General features: G+C 37.8%; 1 pseudogene; it reads right to left on the reverse strand.

Moving 5' to 3' along the window:
- Window positions 1-16,962: 16,962 nt before the first annotated feature.
- Window positions 16,963-18,074, reverse strand: LOC101992870 (annotated as a pseudogene).
- Window positions 18,075-24,514: the final 6,440 nt, after the last annotated feature.

Raw genomic sequence — 24,514 nt, forward strand, 5'->3', positions numbered from 1 at the left:
ATGTCCCAGTTCCTCCACTAGAAGACTTACCTGGTTACAGGTGATGTCCAGGTCAGGCTTCATATCCTCTACTGCTAGGACAATTATCTAAATATTATTCTTATTTCTAATACCATCTCGCTGTAGAATTACTGAGACTATAGCTGGTCATCATTTCATTGAACCCCAGGTTATCAGACTTGTGATCAAACACATTTACCTGTTGAACCATATCCTCAATCACTGCACTGAATATTTTAAAACAGATAGAAGAGTGAATTTTTACTCTTTACTTCAAATATATGATAATGGGTAAAATAATTATCCTGATTAGATTAAAACATACTTTTCCACAAATAAAAATAGCATTAATGCATTACATGTAATATGCCAAAATATTGTGGCATTATAGTATTAAATTGAAAGATAGTTTTTAAGGTCAAATGTGATTATTTACTATAATATTTAAGTTGTTCCTATTCCTAAAATATAGCTATTGCTTCTAAGAACCAACAACAAATTTAGTGTCTTAAATGGACAAAGTTTATACTTTTGGAGGTCCTTGTGGCCAAGTTTAGGGGTTGCCAAGCAAGCTTTCTCAAGTTTCTGGAGGAGAAACTATTGCTTGGGTCTCACCAATCCATTTTTTAATTTCTTCTTCTTTTTTTATTGAAAAAAAAATTCTGCCTCCTCCCAGCCTCCCATTTCCCTCTCCGTCCTCCCACTCCTCTCCCCCTCCCCCCACTTCTCTCCCCCTCCCTCTCCAGTCCAAAGAACAGTCAGGGTTCCCTGCCCTGTGGAAAGTCCAAGGTCCTCCCCCCTCCATCCATGTCTGGGAAGGGAACATCCAAACTGGCTAGGCTCCCATAAAGCCAGAACATGAAGTAGGATCAAAACCCAGTTTCACTGTCCTTGGCTTCTCATCATCCCTCATTGTCCACCTTGTTCAGAGAGTCCGGTTTTATCCCATGCTTTTTCAGTCATAGTCCAGCTGGCCTTGGTAAGCTCTCAATAGATCAGCCCCACTAGTTTTTTTATTGATTTTATTGAGCTATACATTTTTCTCTGCTCCCCTCTTTTTCTTCCCCTCCCCTTCAACCCTCTCCCATGGTCCCAACTTACTTAGGAGATCTTGTCGTTTTCTACTTCCCATGTAGATTAGATCCATGTATTTCTCTCTTAGGTCCTCATTGTTGTCTAGGTTCTTTGGGATTGGGATTTGTAACCTGATTTTCTTTGTTTTATGGTTTAAAACTATTTATGAGTGAGTACATGTGATAATTGTCTTTATGGGTCTGGATTGCCTCACTCAATATAATGTTATCTAGCTCCATCCTTTTTCCTGCAAATTTTTAAATGCCAATTCAGGTGGCTTCAAGTAATCCTTGGTTGGTTGCTCTGTCATTCTGGTCTCTGTTTTCATGATCACTTGACCTCTTCTTTTGTACTTCTAAGGGCATTTGTCATTGGATTTAAGGATCACCAAGATAATCCAAAATGATCTGCTTAAGATCCTTAACTTAATTACATCTATAAAGACTGCTTTTCTAATCATAGTTAGCATTCACTGGTCTTGGAACAAAGACATTGCCTATTTTTTGAGTAGACTGTTCAACTTGATTCATCACTGAAAGTTGTAAAGACACACTAAATTTTTTTTTCATGTATAATGTCAGTGTGGTTCAACTAAATAATAACATTAAAAAATTTTCTAAGAATGAGGATTACATCTGTAAAGAAATATGGCAAAGATGTAAACACTGAAGTACATGGACCCTATTTCATTATCAACAGAAGGTCTATTTTATAAAGAGGACCAATGTAAAACAGATTATTCCTTGACAATTTCACACACTTATAAAAAGTGTTTTGATTACATTTACTCTTCTTTCTCCTCTTTTCTTTTCTTTTTTGTTTTTTTTTTTTTTTCGAGACAGGGTTTCTCTGTAGCTTTGGTGCATGTCCTGGAACTAGCTCTTGTAGACCAGGCTGGCCCTGAATTCCCAGAGATCTGCCTGCCTCTGTCTCCCGAGTGCTGAGATTAAAGGTGTGCGCCACCACCGCCCGGCTCTTTCTCCTCTTTTCTACTCACATGTCCACTCATCTCTTCTTCTAAATGTCTCCTGCTTATTACATGTTTGTTATTACTGTTGTTTTGTTGTTTTGATGACCCACTGAGTTCAATTGAAATTGCCTATATAGGTGCAGCATTATTTACTGGAGCATGGTCACCTAATTAGTGGCTACACCACTGAATAAACTTGCTCTTCCTGCCACAAAAGCTATTAAATGCCAATAATTTCTAAGGGTAGAGAAGAAGTTAATAACAAAGAACTTGATAACTTAGCATGATTGTCATGATAAACTATACTCAAAGTAGCTCAAAAAATTGAAGAGGAAGAATATATTCACTATTCACATAAGGTGCAAAACAAAACTGGACAGAGATGTGACAGCGAAACCAGAAAAGCAGAAGTATGCATTTTCAGTGAAAGTGAAATGAATAGAACATTAGAGCGATCATTCACGATGATGGAGTGGGACTTGTCCTGAGGATGTAATACTGCTACACTGTATGAAAATCAATAAACATGGTACAGCACAAGCACAGAGTAAAAGGCAAAAATCATATGGTCATTTCAATAGATTCAGAGGAACACTTGATACATTCCCAAGCCCCTTGAGAACAAAACAATATACAAATTAGATACAGAAGCACAAGGTCACATATGACAAACCCATATCTAAAAGTTTAAAGAATTGGGAGAGAGAAGGAAGGTTTCTACGAGACCTTGGACAAGACAGAGTTGCTCATATTTCCCACCTCTATTCAACATGGCATTAGAAGTTCCAGTCACAAAACATTTGGCACTCAAATTAGAAAAGAAGTACATTTTTTTTCGGATTCATAGACATCATAGACATATTTAAAAGCTAAAATACTTTTAGGAATAAAATATTATAGAAGAAATTACAGAGACAAAAATCAACATTTGCAAATAGGCAATATTTCTACAGAGTAGCAATGAGCCTCTGAAAAAGAGCAAAGCAGTCACAGCCACAATAACAAAACACAGTAAAACTACCCAAGACATTTTTATAATCAGAACACATATTACTTTAGTCCAAGGGCCAATACAAGGTCCCTGCACTCCCAATACAAATCTGATGGATTTTTTTACAAGGTCATTTATTAATCTTTATTTTATAGAAACATAAATGATTGATACATTCCTCTAAAAAGGTGAAAGACCTCAAAGTTTCTAGCAAAGATTTGATTCTCTGGAGCCAAAAGAAGTATACAAGTTGGGGAGTTTTCCTTTGTTTCTTGAGAGTGTTACCAGTCATTCATTCAGTGGACAGTTTAGCTAAGCTGTGTTTTTATTACAGACACAGTAGACAAACTCACACGGTGTTTGGACACCATAAGAATGTGACATTGATAGTGGTAAAACTGTGTTACTCTAAACATCATTTTAGTTAATGGATCAGTGACAAAGAAGAAATGTAGCTGCAGGAATGACATGCTCATGGGCAACTTCCCCTTCTCTACCACAGTTTATTGATTTAAGGTGTGTTCTTTGGGACATGAAAAATGTTTTCAGCAGGTATGACATTTGCTGAAAAAGTTTTATGATCAGATTTCGGGTCCCTGGTACCATGAAAGTGTTGGGTGAACCTAGACACTTACCTTTATTTCCAGTTCTTAGAATCCAGAGACAAGGGAGTCCTGCAACAAGCTGGTTACCTAAATTAGACAAATATGTGGACTCTTGGTACAAACGAGATGCCCTGACACAAAGAATAGCATGTAGAAAAATTAAGAGTCACTAGTGCCAGCCTTGGGCCTTCATACATATGCATACACCAGGGCACATGTAGCTAAACACACACATGAACATACATAGACATGCGTACACCACACAGATACATGCGAAATACAAGACTTTAAAAGAAAAAAATGGTACAAAATGGAAAGGTACTCAGAACATTACCTGAATGGGGAACTTCTTTTTCTTCAGTTTTCTGTTTCCACAGAGATTATTCCTATCAAGTCACAGTTTGTGTAGAATAAGGTTTCCTCGTCTTCTGCTAGTGGTGGGGATTTTGGGTCATACCCTTAGAGAAAATTTTAATTCCTTATATGGAGTTTTCCATAGTATCCCTTCTTTCAAAAAGCCCATGTTGATAAACAAAGTGGTTAGAAATCTAATATCTAAAACTACTGTCTTCTAGTTTGCTTTATGGTGATATAAAACATTGACCAAAAACAACTTTGAGAGAAAGAAGATTATTTTAAGCTTGGGAAGCCAAGGCAGAACCCAAGGTAGAGACCATGGAGGTACTCTTCTTATACCCATTATCAACCACAAAAATACACTAACAAAAATGATGCCTGACCAGTCTAATGAGTGAAGAACCCAAGGTAGAGACCAAGGAGGTACTCTTCTTATACCCATTACCAATCAAGAAAATACACTAACAGAAATGATTCCAGACCAGGCTAATGAGTGAAGTTCAAATGAGTTTCTCTTTTCCAAGATGTATTCAGTTGGCAATCAAGAATATCCATAACAAAATGGATGAAAGCAAACTTTTGACACTAAGCTTTTCTTCAAGTTTTCTATTTAATTAAACCTCAGCAAGCATAGTGGTGAACAGTGCCATGACAACTTGAGAATGTGAACTTGCTTAATGCCCATGGCAGTTTTACATGGCAGGTATTCTAGTTACTCTCATCATATGAAAGAGGACACTAATACACAGAGCACTTGGTCTGTAATCATATCATTTACACAGTGAGATCAGTCTTTCTGCTGTGATGTTTCTTTCCGTATTGGTGTACTTTATTGAGTCTCCATGGTGCTTCAGAAGCATGGGAAAGATAAGACCTGATTGTTTAGCACTCAATGAACAGATCTGATGGGTTTTTGGCATTTACCTTTGAAGAATATCATCAGATTTGGAATATTCCTCTTTTAAAAAAGCAGAGCCAGGGCTTCAAAGCTGGTAGGTAAATTGGGATGCATGTAAGATACTTGGGAATAATAGAAATGGTCTGAGCTTGGAGATGAGAAAAGGGAGATTGAGAAAAGCATGGAGTTGATTTTCCTTTAGCCAAGAGCTTTATTGATTCGGTGATAAGCAATGTATAGGGGTCCAAAGCAAAGCACCAACCAGCAGTGTGTAGAGGTGCAAAGCAAACAAACTTAGGTTGCCTTCTCAGAAAGGTTTATGTGGGAGGCAGATATTCTGCTCTATCAGAAAGTAGGTTTAGTTAATAAATAGCCTATCCTACACACACACACACACACACACACACACACACAAATGTGGTAAAAAATAAAAAAGCAGGGCATATGTGACTTTGGTGCCTCTGAGATATGTGCGAGTGTTTTTTTTTTTCTTTTATTGGGTAGGGAAGTGAGGCCACATTGATGTGTGATATAGAAGCAGGCTGCATCTAGCTTCTTGGAAGCAAGAGATAGCTGTGTCCTAAACCTATTCACCATCTTCTCGTCTTAGGTCACAGAGGACCTAGATACATATATTTTCAAAATGCTGATTGTGATTCAGAGAACATATGTGAGGAATCGATTGAGACCAGTCAACTGGAGAGGCACTCTTTCTCTGCAACCATGAGAAGCTGAGTTCAAATCTCCAGCCTCCGCATAAAAAGCTTGAAATTGATACATGTGTCTGTAATTGCAGCACTGAGGAGTAGAGTATTTACTAGCTACCCAACCTAGCTGTGACAGTGAAATTCTAGTTTAGTGAGAGAACTTATTTCAAGGCAATAAAAGATAAAACAAACAAACAAAAAGAACAAAAAACAAGGCCCCTGATCTTCTGTCCTGTTTGGTTGCTACATGCGTGTGTATGATCCAGTGTATATTCACATGCATGTAGAATTGCCACATATATATACACAAAGACATAGGGGTGTATAAAATAATGAGCTTATGCAAGCATCTGAAGAACTGGCAGTGGAGGAGTCATTAGATATAACCTGTGAGGCAAAAAAGACAGAAATTCATCTGACAGTCAAAAAGTGAAGGGAAATACGTGAATTGAGTTCTACAAAAATAGCATGGGGGTGGCAAATTCTGAGTCAGGTATTTTGTTAGTAGGGATTGGTATCAATCCTCTGTTGACATTGTGTGGGAAGACTTTCTGCATTGTGTGGGGAACTGGATTAGATAATTTGTAGGTTTCCTTCTATCAGATTCAATATTGCTATGTTTATTTTCTCCAGGCATGCAGAGAAGCTGACGAGGCAGTCAATGAACATTCTTACTTGAATAAGCAGCCCAGAGTGAAGCCTCTGTTTCCCAGGACTGCCATTGTATCACCTTTCTCTATCACATACCGAACGTTGATCTCAAAAGTGAAATCCACAAGAGTAATTTCTTTTAATTGCATAATTGCTGCATTTTGGTGCAGCACTAGTGGGGAAAACATTCCTTGACATCTTGAAATTTCAGTAAAGAATTACTTAATAAAGACTCTAGACTGAAAAAATTGTTTACTTAAAACTGGAATTTACTGAAAAAAAAGACTCAAACACTATTTCCTCCATCCTACTGCCACATAATTAAATAATTTCACAATTAATTACTTTCAGGAGAGATAATTTGTTTTCATTAAAATATGTAAATATGCATCCCTTGCTGTGTGTGTTTTTTTTTTCCCTTCCTAATGCTTTCTCTCCCACCATTGTGTTGATGTTCAATGATACAGTTTCCCTTCACGGGCTTTAAGTCATAGCTCACGTCCTTTATCTCACAGCGTAAGAGAGAGAAATCATTCCTCTTACAGTGTTACCTCTTCCTGTTGAAGACCCTTGCCACTCATTTTTCATTCATCTTCAAGGTCAATTTTCAATATCTCTGCTTCCCACAGCCCAAGTTTGAGGACCTAACTCATTAGGCTGCCTGATTGACCAAAGCAAACACTGGATTCAAGGAAATTCAAAGAACCAGTCTAGTGCCGGGCGGTGGTGGCGCACGCCTTTAATCCCAGCACTTGGGAGGCAGAGGCAGGGAGATCTCTGTGAGTTCGAGACCAGCCTGGTCTACAAGAGCTAGTTCCAGGACAGGCACCAAAGCTACAGAGAAACCCTGTCTAGAAAAACCAAAAAAAAAAAAAAAAAGAACCAGTCCAGTGAGGCAGAGGGCAGATGGCACTCCCATTTTAGAGTATAAAAATTAGATGTATAGAAATTGGTTTGTGCAAAAAGCCCTATAGGAAAAGTCCCTTTGCAGAATTTATTTTTTTTATTATCAGGACTATGAATAATATTTGCTGTATTTCTGTCTTTTTGACATCAAGACAACTCATTGCCATCTACAAAATCAACACATGAGAACCACAATCAAGCCAAAATAACAGTTACAAAATACCTCAACATTTCAGATGATACCTACAATTTGTGTTGCTTTCATAGTTCTCAGATACCATGCAGTATTCAGGTTGTATCGTGGACACAGCGGCAGGAAAAAGTATATTTAGAGAAAGGCAGTCAGGTGATACACCTTTCACCCAATGTTTAGGCATTTCTGTCTTAATAGTCATTGTGTTTCTTGACAAAAGCAAATATGGAAGAAAATGTAATTAAGATAAGATTTTGTTTCTATTGGATCATCCAGGGTATAATGAGATCTGCTGAGTGTGTGAAAGACCACTAATCATTAAAGTGTGCCATGAAGGAAACAACCATGAGCAATGCAAGCGCTTGACACTGCTAAAGACTACAGATCTCACAGAGCCTACTAGTATTATTCCAAGAGGATATAGCACTGCAGTGACTCCTAAAAATACATAGCTATACCCAAAGATAGACCTTCATCAAGGAACTTCTTTTTACATATTAATTAACATATAGAACAACAACCCCATAATTGGACAAAAGTAAAAGACTGAAATATTCAACCTTATAGAGGATATCTTTCTCAAACCCTTCTCAAGGCTTTGGGATCTATGAAGAAGAGGATCAACTATAAGAAGTAGATGTGGTAGGTGTTGTCATAGGAACAGTATTTTTGAGATACAATTAGTACACATCTAAACACACAGAGACTGTGACAGCATACATGAGGTCCACAGAAGCCCCAAGCAGACTAAATCACAGCACTGAGAAAGAGAAGTGAACACCCATAATTAAGAAGCCAATTATGATTGATACCTGCTACAAATGGGGAAAATCAGTTCTGTGCAATGGAGTGTCACTGGGTGTATCAACTACACTCTCGGGAAGACCACATCTGGGAGTAGCTGGCCAACATAACGAACTCCATTTTTTCTTATGTACATTTTGCTTTATTTTGTTTTCGTATTTTTGTCTTTTTTGATTTTTTCTTTAATGTTTTTTTAAAAAAATATTTTTAGTTCCTGTTTATTTTTGTTTTAGGGATTTTTTTGACAATAGGAATGAAAGAACTTAAGGTTTAGCAAGTAGAGAGGTGGGGGAGGACCTGAAAGGTATTGGATGGGTAAAGGGAAAGAACGTGATCAAATATATTCTTTGAAAAATTTAATAAACTTAAATGATTAAAAAAGAAATTATAATGAATTATCAAGTTCATCAATAACTTTGGGGGGAGAACTGATTACTTAAGTAGGAAGAAAAAATGCAAATCACTTCTAGCACCTAAGAACTCACTTTCCGTTTTAAGGTCCCTAGGTCAAATTCTATTTGAATGGGCAACATCTCCAATTTCATCATATGGTTATGATGGACCCAAATATTATGAAAAAAAGTTTTCTTCTATGGGATATATCTTACAAGAAAGGAAGGAAGGAAGAGAGAGAGAGAGAAAGAAGAAAGAAAGAAAGAAAGAAAGAAAGAAAGAAAGAAAGAAAGAAAGAACAGAAGATTCATGGAAATTCTTTTTAGGCTCTTATGTTGGCATGTAATATAACAAACTCAAAGACTTGGGAAGATCCAGACATGGATGTGGTGGCCACTGAAGATAGGTGTTGTTTCCGTGGCAGCTTAAGACTACGTGTTGGCACATTCTCTACTCTAATAAGTGATATAGGTTCTGCCACAGGAACATTGCTCTCATCTGGCTTTTGTTATAAAAAGAAAAAAAATCAAACTTTAGAGAATGGGGACTTCCACTTTTTAACAAACATACAAAAGCAGTTAGAGAAGAATTTCTCAAGGACTTGAAACATTCCCGGTGTTTGTAAGCTTTCCACTGAGGAGAGCTGCTTAGCTATTGGGATCCCATAATATCAATGCTATGTTTTTTTCTTTTTTTAAAAAATATTTTAAAATTACAAGAAAAGGGTAAAGAACAGTAAACATACAATAAAAAGTTATTTGACTAATTCAGGAGAAAGTGCACATTACTAAGTATGGAAATGGCTATGTGTCACTAAAGCTGATTTCTTTTAAAGGCTTTTTAAAAATTTTGAGTACCGGCTATATCAGAGAGAAAGAAATCATAGCATTGGCATCAGCACAGCCCTTCTAACCAAACATGGTGTAAATTAAGACCTTTAGCTGTTTTTGCAATTTTTTTGCTGCTGTACACAGAGCAATTTTTAAGGAGCCTAATCATTTGGTAATTTCTAATCTGTTTTCCAAGGACCCTCTCACAGGTTATGGCCTCTATCCCCAGGCCTTTAAAATGAAATGCTAACAGACCATTAACTGCAGGGCTACTGAAGGCTCTCAGCATCAGGCCCCTGCTTTGTTAATTAAAGAGATGCCATCAAGGCAGCCAGGGTCTGAAGCCTGACCTACCTTGTGCGATCAGCTTGCAAATGTATTTTGGCTACTTTATGTGCCACATAACTTTCAAATAAAACCCGGGAAAGACCGAGATTTTTTTTCTTTCCTAAACATTTTTAAGAATACATGCTGTATCTCAAAATGGAATGGAGAGAGACCTCATTTGTCTTATTTCATTGCAGAAGATAGTGCCACAAATTAAACAGTTCCAACCAAAGGAACCAAGCTTTCTCTGTTAATTATTTCCAAAGGAATATTTCATGCTATGGCAAACTATGTACTTCCTTTTTATTGATTTTTTTATTAAATAAAATATACACAAAATAAAATCACAAAATTTAATAAATCAATTATATTCTCTGTAAATTTCCTCCTATAGCAATACAGAATAAAGGGAAGTGCATCAAATTGTTTAAACTGCTTCTCACCTTGACTTTATTATAATAATTATTTGTCTTGGGGCAAAGAGAGAATCCTTGGAGCTCACTGATCTCTAAGTCTAGCCAGATTGATGAGCACTAGATTCAGTGTGAGACTCTGTTTTAAAAAATAAAAGGTGAGCTAGACAGTAAGAAAAGAAGACACCTCAAATAAACCCCTGGGCCACTTGTGTGCACATACACTCACACACTGTATATGTATTCATATGTCAGTGTCTACATAGACCACACACATGTACACACACTCAAACATGCATGAATAGGGTGTCTCATAACCATTTGTTTAAAAGTAAATGAGACACAGTATATAGTTAATATATGTTTTTGTTAAATTATTTTTCCTGGAATATTTGCCATTTAACTTTTTAGAAATTAATTTTTAAGTTTTTACACAGTATTTTGTCATATTATTTACTTTTTTCCAAGGCTACCAAGATCCTCCCCATCCAACTACAGACTTTCGATATTTCTCTGCCTCTCTCTGTCTGTCTGTCTCTGTCTGTGTGTGTGTGTGTCTTAAAAAATACAATTAAATATTTGATATTAAGCCAAAACAAAAAGGAGCACACTAAAAAAAAAAAAATAGCAAAAGTCTGTTTTTGTGTTGGTCATCAACTCCTGAGCATGAGATCTACCCTAGAATGTCATCGATATTCCAAGTATTACTACATTAGGAAAAAAAAATTCCCTGCCTCAGAAGGTGTCAATTGCAGATAACTTCTTGGTTACATGTGGGACTTTGTGCCTATTTTCTATATGGGATGTTGTCTGGGTTATACTGGCATGGGCCTTTTGCATGCTGTGACAATCCCTGTATGTTCATATGCGCATGAGCCCTGTTGTGTCTGGAAGATGCTATTTCCTTGGAGTCATCCACAACCTCTGGGTCTTGCAGTCGTTTCACCTCTTCTTCTACATAGATGCCTGAGCCTTGAGGGAGCAATTTTACAGAGACATCATTGCTTCAGAGCCCAGGGATCTAAGGTTGTTCACTATCTTTACAGTGTCCAGTTGTGATCACGCCATCAACATCATCTGTATATTCTTACAATAGGAAGAAGAAGATTCTCTGATGAAGTCTGAATGATGAAATTATCTATCAGTAATAGAGAAATATAGGAGTAATTTTATTTCTATGTTCCTTCAACAGAACATTAGTATTTCCCCAAGTCCATGACATGTCTAATCTCAGGTTCTTGGCCACATTAACAGTTACAAGTCTGGGTTCCATTTCATTGAGTTGGCTGTAAGTCTAATATTAAAAAGTGGTTGGTTACTCCAACTGGCTGTTATTACACTTGTAATTACAACTTGTAGACAGCTTACTGTTGTAGGATGCAGCACTTGTAACTGGGTGATGTTCCTACTTCCGAAGCATATATAATAATACTCTCCAGCATTATCAATGCTAGTTAGTGAGGGTGAAGCTTCTAATTGGGCATTATCTAGGTTTCTCCAGGGTAGACGATACAATATAGTAAGTATCTTCAGCAATTGGTTCTTAATATCAGATTATTTAAATTAACCAATGTCATTGAAAATAGCCTGTAATGTTTGAGGCATCTCTTGCACACCTTTGGCTAAGTACTCAATAAAGTATAACCCATTAATTTTCAAAGAATGAACTTTTCTCAAATTTAACTTTTGTGGTATTTTTCAATTCCATAAACATATTATCACTTTTAATTTTATTCTGTTCAGAAATTTTAAATGGTTTGCTATTCTTTCCCTAACTTTTAAAGTTAGTTTTATATACTTCTTTCATTTTCAGGCAATGGAAAGAGCACAGGTGCCCATGAATAAGAAGTTGAATAAGTGCACCCTAGCAATGGTCACACAATAAATCAGGCAGCATAGAAATGAATGTACTACAGAAGCTTTGTATGTCATGAGTAAACTCAAGGAAGTTATACTTATTGAAAGAAGCTGGACAGAAAAGAACAGATAGCAGAACCTCTTTTTCTAACATTAAATAACGAGCTAAAATAATGTAAGGTGATAGCATTCAAAATGATGGTTGCCATTATGAAAATAACCAATTATTTCGATCATGGTGCTAGTTGCCTGGATTTATGCACTTTTCAAATCTCATTAAATGATATACTTAAAATCAGTGCAAGGGAGCCCAGGTGAAATTTCACTTCAGTATAATATATAATTAAATGTGAACATGAATTACATGATATGCTATGACAATTGTCACACATTGTTACCTAGGTATCTTTTGTTGATATTAATGTCCTGTTTTGTATTTTAATCTGTTGTTCTTTGTCTGTAGTGGAGTGGTAATGCAGAAACTGAGCATGAGAATTTGGGAAAATGAGAGCCAGTCTCTAAGTGGCTCTCAAGCGTAAAATTTGTCTATTTTAGTAAATGAGCTTTTTCATGTATTGTGTGAAGAAAAATACCTATTTGCTACTTTACAGTTGCCTCACTGTGATACAGAATGGTTTGACTACTTCCAATGGTAGAGAGCAGTCTGTTCCCATCTGCATATGTCAGCAGTGTCAATGCACATATGTTGAACAACAACAAAACAAAAAGAAGGATGAATCTTTTGTATCTAAGATGGCTTAAAAGTATCTCACAACAGGAAAGATCTGGTTTTATAGTGTGATGTGAGAGTCCCCTCTGTGTGCTGCGATGCCATTAATGAATAAAGAAACTGCTTTGGTCTGTTGATAGGGGAGAACTTAGGTAGGCATGGAGGACTGGGCTGAATGCTGGGAGAGAGGAGGGCAGAATCAGGAAGACGCCATGAATTCGCCCCAGAGATAGACGTGCTGGAACTTTGCTGGTAGACCACGACTTTGTGGTGATGCACAGATTAATAGAAATGGGTTAAGTTAAGATGTAAGAGTTAACCAATAAGAAGCTAGAGCTAATAGGCCAAGCTGTGATTTAATTAAGATAGCTTCTGTGTGGTTATTTCAGGGCTAAGGTAACCGAACAGCTGGGACGAACAAGCAGACCCCTCCTCCCTGCAACAATAGTGCATCTAACATTTTTAGTATTTTTCCTAGTTTCTTTTAGGCCAGAATTTCCAATGATTCAATATCTATTTCCCTTGAATTTAAAGATAAATTTTACTTCTCATCCCAAGTTCTTATCAAAGAAGACTGCATATATACAGTTGTTTTCATTGGGTATTAAAATATAGGGTGTATACTGCCTAAGACATCTCAGTGAGAGGATCTGTGATGATTATTTCCTTTACTTTCATCACTTCCCTGACAACATGTGTGTATTCTGGTTGGCCAGCATAGACTAGTGAGGTCTGGATGCATGAGATTGTTGTCAGGTTTTCCTTTTCTATGCACATCTCGGAGAACTGATGTGCTTGTCCTAATTCCAGATTCCAGCTCTCACATTCTGGAAAGGAACCCACAGCAAAGTTCCCTGCACAAGGAGGAAACAAGTGCTTTCTATTGTTTTCCAAAAGTTGACAAGGCTATGGTGCTTTACCTCGGTCACTGAAGACATCTGAGTGACAAAACTGGGCAAGATAACTGGCATGGTAACTTTCTCCCAGGGATACACTTAGCCCTTAAAGATTCTTGTGGGTAACTTGGGAACATTAGAAAGTGTACCTGCCCAGACCTGTCTTCATGCTAGACTTGAGTCAAAATGACTAGAAATTAGATTCATTTATTGAAAAGAAATCTTCACGTGCCGGCATTTTCTATTACTTTGTCATTGACATCTAATGCAGTCCCTGAATATTTTTTATAGGGCAAGGAAGAAAAAATGAAAATATGAATAAAGAACCTTTTGATATTCATTATTATGCAGCTTTCACTCAGAAAAATCACAATTTATAGCCCAAAGTCTCTTTTTTCTGTATTATGTGCCATTCAGATGCCCAATGCTAAATAGAAAAAGCTATAAAAATGTCTGTCCTAGATCAGAAAGACCCAAATGCTTGACAGTCAAGTGAGAAACTGTTGCACATGTAGCCTTGGTGCCACATTCATGGAATATTTATTTGTCATTGAAACTAGCTTAGACCAGTTTTGTGGTTGTATTATTTTCAGCCGTGAGTTTTGTGACCCTGGAATTGGCACCTCCCAGGAAACATTTTCTGTTAACTGCTCTCTAGGACCCAACTTGCCTTCCTTCAATAAAATGGAGAAGTGGTCACAGGCAAATATCCCTCACTTGTTGATACACAGGAAATTAGACTGTTTCAGAATAGCATCCCAGAAGACAATGTAAGCTACATATGAAAGTTTCATTTTAAACAGAGAGTGGGAAAAGAGAAAGTGAGAGAAAAAAAAGCACGGGTCAAGGCCAGAAATATCAAAAGTAGAAAGAAATCAGTCATGCTTCCCAGGGTTAGAGAATTTTCTGCTACCACTCTCTTCCTCTGAGGATCATAAGTTGCTATTGTGTCTCTTGGTCCACACTCTGCCCCCTGGCTCTTGTTTCCTACTCTGCCCCTCTGCTCCATGGCCCACAAATTGTCTCCATGGTCCACATGTTGCTTCTTTATATGGCCCATCTGTCCATAACTGCCAGAAATGTTGGCCAATGGACCCACAAAAACCCCAAATTCTTATTTCTAATACTCAACATGTTTAGAGTTGAAACACACTACCACATGAATCCAAACTGTATATTTATCAACGTAGGAGTCCTTCATGGATACATCCTCTGTGTTTTTCCTCTTTTACCCATATCAGTTTTTTCCACCTATAATGAATCTTCATTTAAATTCTTATTTGACCATTGTTAACAAAATCTTTGTTATTTTAAAGGCTCGATTTATGTCCTCACCTAATTCATTCACCTATTTTCTTATTTGTCAGACAGGGACTTTCTCCTCTTACAGGGGCTTAGGAAGGCATATGCACAGGCATGGTCAATGATAGAGATTTTAGGTCTTAAGTGATACATGTTTATATCTGTTACAATATTATAATATAAATTAAAAAAATCTTTCCTTTCACCACTCATTTGTTATTTATTTGAATGTATATGATATCATTTGATGTTTTGAAGTTTTCTTCTCTGCTTTCTTTAGTCTTCTCTTTTATATGCAAGTACTATACTTTATCTTTCTTTTGTGTTGGAGAAACTTTATCTTCAGATGTCTTTTAGACTATCAGTAGCTATAAGGAGATATTGATCATTCAAGTAAGATAAGAGAAAGCTATCTGGATTCTATGGGACACATGGTAGGGTTTGGGACTTTTACTTTCATCTTGAGAAAACCCACTAATAATGTGTCCATTGTATTTAAGGACTCACAAATGCTGGCATTTGTGTTTGTCTCCCCAAAGAAGAAATATAAAAGTTTAGGTCAGCTGTAATATGGTAATAATGGTCACCAGTGCTCTGAAATCTAAATGGAAAAAGTAGGTTGGGAGTAATCTGTTTTAGCTCTTTCCATAGTTCCCATTGGAGGGCCTATCCTGTAGCCCCAATCTATGTTAAACCGTCTCCTCCATCTTCACCTCTTTCTCCATCTTGGCTTTCATAAGTTTACATTATTCTTGATTGTTTTTGCTGTCACTGTTTTCTAGCAAGAAAAACCATGCTCAAATTACAATATTTTTTTAAATCTGGAAAAACATCCTTACTTTGAATATGATTTAATTTGAACATTCTGATTACTTCTTATAACTATGAACTTAAATGTTAATATTTAATCATATCCACAGCAAATATTTAACTGTAATCTAATCAAGATTTTGTAAGCCTGATGTTACTCCAGTGCTTAAGAATTAGTAATAAGATGTTAAAGACTTGCAGCACTCAAAACAATGGATGCCACTGGGAAGGCTATGGAAGAGCATGAAGTATGAACAGATTAGATGTTCTAATCAAATTTTTAATTTGATATGTTTGGAAATTTTTTTTTGCTCTGATTGGTATTTTATTTCTCCTTTACAGGTTCCACATAATAGACAAAGGTTTTTTGATAACATATTGTTATCTTTGCTGGAGATGATCATATGATCATTCTAAACAACACAAATGTGTACATACAAGAAACTGAGGTTTCTGCAGCCTATAAACACCTCTTTGGGTATAAAAAGGAAAAAAGCAATATACGACAATTCAACCACAACTCTCAGAAAAACACGTTTCCTGACCAAACATGAGCGCCCTGTACATGGACCTATCATCAAAGACAGCAAGGCGCTGGGGGAAGCCAAGAGCAGCTCCTCATACCAGCTCAGAAGACCCTCCCCATCCAGCACCTCCTCAAGGTGCTCTATCTTCATCACAGGAAGATAGCAGTCACCCCAAAAGAAGACAGGAGGTCACCCCAAAAGAAGACAGGAGCAGCAAATAAACATTGTTGTAAAATCTGAGCGTCTTCCACAGTATTTCACACCAGCATCTCAGAAACTCCATGCAAGCATGCGTACCATTCTCTAGATTGCTCCCTTCATTTCTCAAGAAAGGGAACCAGGTCTTCCTAACTGATTTTAGGTGCCTGGGAAAACTAAGTATTTCACCAGAAGGGATATAAGCAATGCTATTTGATAAGAGTAAGAATAAGGAGAAAGCAGCTATCTTAAAGAAAAGTGTGCTCTACTCACACTAAAGTATCAGACCAATGCACAACATACTGCAAAATTGTAATACAATACGGTCAAACACAATGTCAAATATGAAACTGTTCAAGCACATGAAGATCATCTTCGGAAAGACAAGCTGGGTTCTTATTTGTAGCTACCTTTGTGTAACTTTAAAAACTGTTGTCCCTCAACAAGGTCTGACACTGATCTTGATACTTGTCAGGAAGTTTGCTATGAGGCAATGGCGGCTCAATAGTCAGGTTCAGAGTTCGCCCGGTGCTCATCTTCAGAATTCATCTGAGGACTGGGTATCATCTTCATCCCTCACTTCTCGGTATCTCCCTGAAGACTCCCCTTCTGGATTGTAGCTCTGCATTTTAATATTCAGTCTCTCAGCTAGTTTCTGTGCTGCGAGCTTTGCCTGCATCTCCTCGTAATTTTGCTTCTGTTCTTTCAGCAGGGCCAGTGACTCTTCTACGGAGAGCAGCTGTGCAGGTAGGTGGTGGAGTGGAAAGAGGCGCGCTGCTGTGATGTCATCAAGATGCTGCCTAGTCCTGCGTAGCTGCTCTTCTGAGGAAGCAGGAGATTCACCCCTCTGACAATGACTTGGTGAGTCACTCTGTTGAGTAGGTAATACATTGGTCTTAAACTTATGAGGAGGGGGCACTGGGTTTTTGGCTCGCATTTCTAGCACTTCCATGTAATGAGGCCTCTTAGGAGTCTCACTCTGGAGCCCTGGCACGTTCTCAGTGCTGGTGTTTTCTTCTGAGGGCTCGCTCTGGTCTGCAATTGTGATCTTTTGCAACTTAGTGAGAAACAGACTGTCAATGCCGCTGGAAATGTCTTCCGCTTGACTTGAAACAGGGCGTTGGGGGAGATGTTCGTTAACTTCAGATGAGGGTGCCCTGGCTTTGCTGCCGGGAGCTGCACCTGGGTTCACTGCAGCCAGCCTCCAAAGTCTCTTCGTTGCCTCTGGGAGTGAGATGTGCAGGTCCTTGTGTTTCTGAGGTTGTTCTCAATGATTTGTCTACAGAGGAACAGTCAGGAACTAATGATGAAGTATCAAGCATCAGGTCAGAATTCTGGGCCTTGTCTACGTCGGTATCGACTCTTGTGGCTGCTTTTTTTCCTTAGCTTACAGTCTACACTAACAGGATGAAACAGTTCACTTCTCGCTCTAACCTCTTCGTGTTCTGCAATGGCAGCTTTCAGTTTGGCGATGGTGTCTGAGATCTTTTTACCTTTGTCGGGCAATTTGCAAATGAAGTTTTCGTTGCGCAAAAGTCTCTCCTGGCGCCTCAACCTCTCCTGCAGCTCGGCCGAACTCCACTGCCCCAAGTCTTCGAGAGCTGGGGGCTCGAAGCCGCGGGGCAGCGAGAACATTGTGCCCAGGCTGCGGCTGGCGCGGCGTGCAGGGTTCCGTGGCAGGGCCCACAGCGGGCGCAGGCTCCGCGGCCGGCGGCGACTCTGGTGCGGGAGCGGGAGTTGCCATTTTCCCGGAAGAGCGCCTGGAAATTTTCATCTTTGGTTATATTGAATTTTGTAGGTCATTCTTGTAAATATTTTTGCACCAAAAATCTGAAATATGAAAAAAGAGCATTTATTCTCCATTTCTTATTGGGAATTCATCAAATAGTGGGAACAGTGAGAAAAGATTGCCTGGTACCTTAACTTTTAATATTTTGTGTGCTTAGAATAGAGCCATGATTTTTTTTTGGCAGACACACAAAGAAATAAGCCTCACAATAACAGCTGAAACTTCCTATATAAATGGAGCGTAGGCTACAAGTACTGAGATGTGAGAGAATGTGAAGTGAAGAGACCGATGTTATCTGCAGATCTTGCTGGACCTTCAGTGAGGAGATATGGGAAGTCCTGACCTACCTGAGAGAACAGTACCACAAACTTGGACCACAGTTCTGAGCCCCAACATAATCTTAGACTCCATGTCTCCAACTATGGATGGCATGTGCCAGGATGAAGCACGATTAATAAAAACTCAGGGTCAGATATTGCCACTCAACCTGAAGATCCAAAAAGCAGAACAGCCAGTCACTGGCTTTTACCTCGACCTCAGTCTGAAATGGCGATCCTGCCTCTAGGAATCTCAGAATGAGACTGTCTTCTCCACTTTCCGTCTTATATTCCTCTAGGGTTGGAATTAAAGGCATGCACCACCCAATTTTTATGACAACTAGTGTGGCTACCGTGATTAAAGTTGTGTGTTACTATAACCTGGCCTATAAGGCTGATCAGAGGGACTGTTTTACTCTCAGATCTTTAGACAGTCTTTATTTATTAAAATACAATTGGAATGCCACTACACCAGGAAATTGGGATCAAACGAACAAAATATATGAACTTTAATTTGATTCTTAAAGTAACAAAGTCTTAGGAAATCATGTGATACTCTACTGATCCAGTTTTGATACATTTATTCATCCAAGAAATGTGATCAATACCTATAAATCACAGGCCCTGGGAATAGAAAGGATTGATGTGGGATGTCCTTCTGTATATGTGTTGCTTTTATTGGTTGATTAATAAACTTGCTTTCACTAATGGCTAAGCAGAGTAAAGTCAGATGGGAAATCCAAACATATACATGGAGAGAGAGGGAGAGAGAGAGAGAGAGGGACAGAGAGAGAGACAGAGAGTATGCTGAGTGAGTCTGGGAGATGTCATGTGGCTACAGAAGGAGAAAGATGCTGAAATGCCGGAGGCTTACTGGTAGGCCACAGCCTCGTGGTGATATACCGATTAATAGAAATGGGTTAATTTAAGATGCAAGAGCTAGCTAAAAATATGCCTGAGTCATTGGCCAAACAGTGTTGTAATTAATAGTTTCTGCATGACTATTCAGGCCTGGCAGGCTGGGAAACAAATGAGCAGCCTCCATCTACAAAGAATCTAACACCTAAACTTCTTCCTGTAATGAGGTCTGATCAGAAAATTGACAAATTAGCTATATCTTAGGCTCTGTAACAGGTATAATTATGGCCATTAATTTAGAAAAGTTAGGAATGGTAGAAAATAGAGTATTTTTGTACTTTTGTTTTAGTATTTTACTTTTTATTTATGATATATTATGCATGCTTTATAGTGATTTAAATATGAGAATTGTTTTATTAATCTTCCTGATATACATTTATATGCATAAATGTCCACAAGGAGTTGGAAGAGTTGGGCATTATTTTAGTGTTCAGGATACGCGCGCGCACACACACACAAAAATACATAGACATCACAGTAACCACTGTTATATTTGAATTTCTCTGACCTAATAAGTGACATTCACTCAATAATGGCTGATCTAAGAAGCAAATTTCATTCTATTATTGGTGGTAGTTTCATGACTCCAGTACTTCTACCATCAGTGTCCATGTTTTACAAAGACACTCTCCAGGTTAGAGTCTAAGTTCTGCCATGTGTGAAACTACATGTTGACCTAAACCATGCTATGATGTACTGAGAGGAAACACTAGCCCTCGTGATTCTGGCTTCTAATATGACTCATTTGTAGTAGTAAAAAGTAATGTTTGGAATGACATGCAATAGTCAACTCAAGTCTATAAACAGATTTGTATGACCAGAATGCTTTAAGCAATGTTATTAGTGCTCAGTTGTATATAATTCATGAGAAAAGTGCTAGATTATTTATGTTGCTGAAAATAGTGGCATTCAATCAATTAGAAGAAATATTTCAGGTGCAAGGCACTATAAACCAACTCCTAGAGGCAGAAACAAGAGCTTATATATGAATGAGCGACATTTTCATGAACAGATGAACAATTGATTATTTCTTAACAAAACTTTATTCAAAATTACAAATAAAGCATAACTCACATAAATTTTGCAGAGTATATTTCACTGGGAATGAAATTTAAATGTTCTTTTTGTGAGATAATCTCCATCATTTGAGCATAACTGTAAATCCATATAATGTGAGTCCTATAAACATATCAAGGAATTTTTGACATTTTAATGCATCAAATGGTGTGGGGGTAGCAAAAGGTAACACTATTTTGATTCTTCTAGATTTATTTCAAATTTCTAGGCTTCTCAAGAATATTCTGAATTCCAACATCTTAGATTTTTTTAAGAAGTTTCAAGGTTTCTCATTTTAGTCCGTTTGTTTTATGTTCAGTTGCCATTTTTCTTCTCAGCCTGAAGACTTACTTCCTCTTAACAGTTTATCTCAGTTTTCTAATTTCATTTCTGAGAGGTATTTTTAAGTGGTTTTCTCCACCATTTCCCTTTCTTTTCTTCCTCTTCCTCCCCAACTACCAATGGGGAGGAAAGCTCTGCTGGTGTGCTGTGCATCTATCACTGGTACTGCAGCCTCCAGCAACTTTTTATTAAAGCCAGTGATGTAGTGGGCACTTTGGCCAAAGCTGTCCGCATGATGGATAGGACCACATCTCCAGGGGCCTCTGCCTTGCAATGAGATGAGATTGGCTGATGCTGGGAGATGAAGCCTTTCCCCTTTAGGTCAGCCTCTGCAATCCATCCCAAGTCATGGGGGAAAGGAAGTTATTACCCTCCAGTGTCTGCTTCCTGGTCACTGAGAATCCTGTGACTTGGAGAGCCTCATCCCTCTTCCCTTTCTATAGGACTGCAGCTCTTATAAGCTGATGCTAACCACCATGGCATCTGTCTCAGATGAGATGCCCTGGGCCAAATGAACTAGAGTCCGTTAACTAAATCTTGACCTACAGTGGAAAGAGAGTAAGATGATATGACCTGCTGTCTCCCTCCCTGTAACACATAGTAGCAACATCTCCTTACAGTCTGACTACCAGCTACCTACACTGTAGAAATGTACCTTTGGATGAAGAATAAGTGAAGATGGCCTAATGGCAGGATGGAAAATATTCACAGGCCATGCATCTGCTTGTAGAAAACTTCTCAAATAAATTATTAAAGAGTTATTTTAAGAAGGGTCTAAAAAGGAAACAATGTTTAGGTGAATGTTAGTTATATACCAAGAAGTTTATGTCTTCATCCATTTCCATAGTGGTAGTAATAATATCAAATTTTCTTTCTGAGTATTTGGCAGGTGCAGTTATCTTCAAATAATTTCCATTATCATCACATTTCATTCTCCTGCATATCCTGTGATATAAGGGTCTGTTGTATAATTATCTATGCTCAAAAGATTTTTTTAAAAACGATGCTTGTGAAAATGGACAAGAAAAATTGCAAAAGAAGTGTGTAAAGTAAATATCAGAGAACCAAGTGTGTTGTTCACAGCAGACATGCTGCCAATACCAAAACTTGAGGTTTAACGTCACTAAAAGCTGGCAGTAAATCCCGAATTACAGTCATAGAAAGGCTGGACAAAAAGAACAGATGTTCCAAAACAAACAATAAATATAAACAAATAATATAAATAAAGATTAGCTGCAATGGTGAAAGAGACTGATATCCTTTGATTGTCGGTTTTCACTGGGAATGACATAGTTCTCCATGCAGAGTTCTACTGTAGAATATTAGAGCAATTGATACAAATTTTAAAAAAAGTCCTCAAAGTATCCAGAAATGATTAGATTTGTTTTAGGACACCATTTGTTAAAAATTGAGAGAAAACTTGTAAACAAAGTTTACATGCATACATTATTTATACTACATATTGATAGAAGTAGAATTTATATGCTGGGGAATTGTCCAATGAGAACCTATTAAAAGAGAATCATAATCCTAAAGAAAATTTACTTACAGAAAGCTTAGACATTGTTCAGTTGTGTAATTCATACAACTGATCTTTAAGGAAAGTTTGGATCCTAGGAATTACAGATCTTATTGATATTTCCGTTATATGTTTATTTACCTTTAACTGACATGTAACTGACTAGGAAGCAGGGGCTAGAATGTGACTCAGGATATATATATATATATATATATATATATATATATATATATATATATATCACAATAATTTGGATTCCATCCTTAAAACCGGGCATAGTGGTAAACACCTATATTCCTGAGGCTATGGAGGTAAGAAGATTAGCAATTTAAGGTCATCACCACAATTTCAAGGTCAGCCTTGACCATATTAGACCCAATCTCAGAAAATAAATAAGATAAATAGAAAGTGACTGTAGTAGAAATTAAAATAATTTACTTTTTCCCATAATTAATCAGCATATATAAAGGTACCCATTATTAAATCACCATGAAGCTGTACCTAATTTCCTCCATTAAAAAATTCATGGCTTCATTGTTGAATAGAAAGCATGGACTGTTTAAACTGATAGGGAATTAAGAAATGCTTGTTGAACAAATTCATTAATAGCTGATATACACACAGTCACAATTTGCCTTCCTTGTTACTGAGAGCTCTCTTTGGCTAAAAAGATGACCAAGGGCCAGAGGGCAGCTGTGATGATTGTGAAGGCCACAGAAAGGTCTCATTAGCCATGTGTCCTCAGTTGGAAGGAAATGTCACTGAATAAAGTGTCATGGGGATCGAGGCTGACATGGATATCCACATCTGGAGAAGCAGAGGCAAACTCAACAACCCACTGTGTCTTAGATATCTAAAATTCCCACCATCATCAAAAATACCTCTGCAAATAGAATGCATATATTTGGGCCAATGGAAACACGGGTTTGGAAAGTCATTCAATAATTTAGAAAAATGTCATTTTGGCATACTAATAACAGTGTTATTTTGGGAGAAGATACACGGTTTTCATGATAGTTGAAGTTTTAGCTAATACGGTTCTAGCTAACTAAAATGTATAGTTTATTAGTAAAATTTATAATGTAGTTGTTATATGGTTTCCATTCAGACATTTAGGTTGTGTTTCTAAAGATGCCCTAAATATCCAATAGATGGCTGAGAAGATGTCCCCGTGAGAAAAAAACCTCTTCTATGAAGAATGAGGTCTTGAGAACAGATCCCGAGTGTCCATGTAAAATGCTCTGTATGGATTCTGGTGCACCTGTAACCTTAGTGGTTTAGGGAATTGGAGACAGGAGGGTCATGTGAGCTTGCTGCTTGTCAACCAAGCCAAACAGAGGAAAATTCAATTATATTTGACCCTGTCAGGAGACCCTGCCAAAGAGTGATAAGGCAAGATATGCAAATCCTTTGTGAAAGTGTGAATGGCTCAGGTACCCACACACATATGTGCACTTACAGTACACACATGCACACACACACACACAAACCCCCCCCCACATACATGTAATACAATACTTACTCTTGGGCACATAAAATAAAACAAGTAGGCCATTCTTTGGTAGCAACATAATAAAATAGTTCTGAACAGACCAGCCTAAAATTGAATATGGGATTTGAGGGTGTGGTGGTTTGAAATAAAATGTCCCCCAACTGGAGTGGTACAAGGAGGAGTAGTGGCCTTATTGGAGAAAGTGCATCACTGTTGGGGCAGGCCTTGAGGTCCTTTTTGATCAGTCTTTCTGCAGTGTGACAATCAATTTTGTATTGCCTGTAAGACTCCCACTCTCAGACCCAATACCACGTCTGCTTGCATGCCTCCATGCATGCCTCATAATGATAATGGACTGATCCTCTGAAACTGGAAGCTGTCTACCCCAGTTAAATGTTTTCTTTATAAGAGTTGCCATGGTCATGGTGTCTCTTCTCAGTGGCAAAAACTAACTAGGACAGAAGTTGGTACCAAAGTATTGCTCTGATAGGCCAATTCTTCTGTTTGGAGGAATTTGGACTTTGGTACTTTGGGTTATGAAATCAGTGAAAAGCTTTGACACTGTTTAATGGGCCATACTAGTAGAAGCATGGAAGACAGAGGTGCTAAGAGTTATTTTAACTGTTAGGGGCTCACTCAAGA

Source organism: Microtus ochrogaster, chromosome 18 (genome assembly GCF_000317375.1).
Source record: "Microtus ochrogaster isolate Prairie Vole_2 chromosome 18, MicOch1.0, whole genome shotgun sequence".
NCBI lineage: Eukaryota > Metazoa > Chordata > Mammalia > Rodentia > Cricetidae > Microtus > Microtus ochrogaster.